Source organism: Cynara cardunculus (assembly GCF_001531365.2).
Source record: "Cynara cardunculus var. scolymus isolate 2C chromosome LG 12, CcrdV1, whole genome shotgun sequence".
Taxonomy (NCBI): domain Eukaryota; kingdom Viridiplantae; phylum Streptophyta; class Magnoliopsida; order Asterales; family Asteraceae; genus Cynara; species Cynara cardunculus.
This window is the reverse complement of record NC_037539.1, coordinates 680,020-684,162: the sequence shown is the minus strand read 5'-3', so window position 1 is coordinate 684,162 and position 4,143 is coordinate 680,020.

Here is a 4,143-nt window from a genome sequence, read left to right as displayed (position 1 = left end):
CCCCCCCCCCTTCTACAACCTGTTTAGTATTCTTGTAGACCCTTTTGGGACCAACAATTAATTTTGTCACAAAAAAAAGGTTGGCCAAAATGAGTCAACCGCATATGTTTGGAAGTTCAGTCAAAATGATCAAATCACGTGAGTTTAGACAATTGCTCCAAACATTTAAAGATAAACATGGCTTATATAACCAAATGAATCTTTTAATTTTCAAAGGGAACTCATATTTATCTTATATACTCATTTTTCTCATTGACGTATCAATTTTTAATCAATGTGGATACCAAAATCCAACCACAATGCAAGAATTTTAAAATATATGGTTTTAATGATGCCACCTTATTATTTTCTAGTTTTCTTTTGTATTGATATATTGATTTTTTTTATATAGACAACTCTATGAGACAAACCTCATATTTGACACAAAGTCATCCAATCCACCTTTCTTATACACTTTATTTTGTTCAAAATTTTCAATTCTTCACCAATGTAGGATATCTCAAACTCAACCATAATTTACCAACACCTCAATTCTCATGATGTCACCTTAATACTCTTGGTTTTTCCTTTAATATATATATATATAGATTTTTTTGTTATTTATAATTATTTTATTTGGAATATATATTTATAAATAAAATTATCGGGTATCTTTTAGGAATTTACTTTAATTGAACACTTGTTTTGGTCTCATTTGATGCTAAAATATTATCTATTTTAATTAATTCAAATTGTAATATATTTATAATATATATACACACACAAAAGTTAGAAGTGACTCACACATTTAAAAAGGTTATGTGCACCACAATTTTTATGCACATTTTCATCAACTTTTATTAGTCACATAAATATTTTTATCGTAAATTAAGTTGACGTTTGCTTTTTAGGAGGTGTTGAAATTTGAAATGTTATTTCACTTTTGATTTATACAATGTGGTGTTGAAGTCTGAAATCTAAATCAATGAGACTGTATATTCATCATCTTTACGAAATTTACATCTAAGTCATATAATTAGCATTCATTTAAACGAAAATATGTCATAAACGGTATTTAATACATTTAAATCTTATTAAAATACACCAATTGTGAAATGTGAGGATTGATTTGATAATGATCGATTGAGGTTAACCGATCTAGAAGCCGTTTGTTGAGGATTTGAAGAACAATAAGAGGTAGATAAGAGATTGGTTTACCTCTTACCAGATAATAAAACAATAAGACATAAGCACCTTCGAAAAATTGAAAAAACAAACAGTCTGAATGACCTTACCTCTTAACGAATCAGACATAAAAAGCTGATAAGGCTTCTTTTAAAAACAAACAAACATGATCTATATATTTATTGAATTATAATATATTGTTTCTGGATTAAAATCGAAATGCAAATTATAATGTATTCATTAACCCGGTTAATCCAACCTTAAATAACCCGATCCAATCCGATCTGAAGTCACTCAATACCTAATATAGCTGTATAATCTTCAAACCATAGATGTTGAGTTGAGATTAGATTAGGGTCATTTGAACCCGAACTAATCTGATGAATCCAATGTCTTTTCTGTACCATGAATTTAGTGTAATTGTTAAGACCTTGTTTATTTTTTATAAAAGATCTCTTATCAGTCTCTTATGTCTGATTTGTTAAGAGGTAAGACCATTTAGACTGTTTGTTTTTTTCAATTTTTCAGAGACACTTATGTCTTATTATTCTCATATCTGATAAGAGGTAAACCAATCTCTTGTTTGCCTCTTATTGTTTTCAAACCTGCAACAACGATGTTTCTTAATCGATTACCATTAATCAATCATTTTTCTCAATCGATCATCACCAAATCAATCCTCACATCTCACATTTGATGTATTTTAATATAATTTAAATGTGTTAAATACCGTTCATGACATATTTTCATTTAAATGAGTGCTAATTATATGATTTAGATATAAATTTCGTAATGATGATGAATAAACATGTGAAATTATATAAATTTATTTATAAACTCAACACTATAATTTTTTATTGGGTAAAATAGACAATTTAAATAAATTGAGACGTTTATCAGTTTACAAAAACAAACAGTCTTATTGATTCAAATTTCAGACTTCAACAATAAATCAGAAGTGAAATAAGATTTCAGACTTCGACACCTCTTATAAAACAAACGACGCCCAAGTCTTTAATAATATATGTAATTATCAGCGTTTGTACAAACTCTCATGTAAATATATGTTAATATCTCTTATGTAATCGTTAGTCTTATTTGTATGATTTCCTTTTGATTTTACATCGTTTAAACAAAATCGCCTATTTAAATTATAAAATGATATATTCAAGTTTCAACTCAACCAATCCAACCTGTAGGGTTTAGGTTGTACTTTGTTTAGGTTGGGTTGGATTAAATTTTTTCAAACTGCAAACATTGAATTAAGTTGTTCAAATACCTTAAACCGTCCATTCCAACCCATGTGTAGTCCTATAATAAATATTTGAATAATACCTTAAGAGATATAATTTTTATTTTCATTTTAAACATATGTATAAAGAAATTAAATAAGGTTTAATTTAAATATTTTTTAATTAATAATCATTATAAAATTATCATATAAAATAATATCCTGTAGCTTTTAATTCAGTAGTATCAACGAATCCTTACAAACTTTTGGATGTAAGTTTAAGTTTTTTAAAAAATACTTATTATACTTTAAAAAAAATAACTCATTAGGAGTTGTTTGTAACCTCTTAGTAGTTTTATTAAGAGGCAACCTCTGAATCGTTAAGAGGTGAATCTTGTTTAACAAAAAAAAAATATAGCTCTTAATGGTTATAAAACCCTCTGAGTGATTTTGTATCATAGATCTCCCTTAACCATTAAGAGCCCTAATTTCATTATACACAATTACCAAATAATTATGTTTCATTTTACACTATATTATGAGAGTTTCTTAGTCATTCTGCACCAAACCATTCAACAATTGCCAAACAGCCCCTTATTTTGGAAACTTAATCAAAATAACCATTTTATGCACTGTATCTTAACAAAATGATAACTTTTCAGATTTTTTTTAACAAAATGACCATGCAAATCACCCCTCTTTACCTTCTGGTCAAAATTGCCATCAAAAAGTCAAAGACTTGCATGGTCATTTTGTTAAAATACTCTAAAAAGTGATCATTTTGTTAAGTTATAATGTATAAAATAATCGTTTTGGTCAATTTCCCTATTAATATTGATCAATTAATCCTAGTTATTTTGTCATCATTAAAGACTACCTCTTATGCGTCTGGTCATTAATTGATCATTTTTATTAAATACTACATTTTTTAAACCCGACCAATCTCTTACAGAACCCGTCTTTAATGAGGGTCATGTTTGTCTCACTCAACAGTTGAGGTTGGAAAACGGGGGTGGGATCAAACCCATAACATGTCATGTACTTGGGCAAAACTGTTTTAACCTTCTACCAACTGAGCTACACATCAAAGACTATTAAATACTATATATTAAGTCAAATACTGCATTTATTTTGTAATATACCATTATACAAAATTGGATTTGTTAAATACCAACAATCTTAAGTGTTCTAATAGACTGCTTTATATACTTAATTTATAAGACCAAAAATAAAGTGTCTTATCTAGAGGTGTTGTAATAAGTTTATATGACGTTTTTGGATATTTTAACAATTTTTTAGTACACTTTTAATAAAAGAAAACATAAATGCATACTTATATACTGCTAAATGTGTCCATATCTGGTAATTTCCTTTTCATACACATCAGCATCGAAACTCACATTTTACACCTCCTAATGCATGATTTGACTTGATTTTAACTTTAAAATGTGCATATAGCATTCCCTATTATATAAATAGTTACTAATAAGGAATCAGTTAAATTTGAATCAAAATCTTACCTCTAAAAAGACACTATATTTAGAGCATCTCCAACATGTATGCTATATTTTTTTTCTCTTTTTCAAATTTGAAGATTTCTTCATTCGCCCTCCTTTTTTTTAGAGGAGAGTTCAACATAACTGTTAAAACAAACTTTTCCCAAATCTCAAAATTTTCTAAAATATCATAAATGTTGGAGATGCTTTTGTAAAACTTACAGAGCATTTGTAAACCCAAGCAACAAGTGA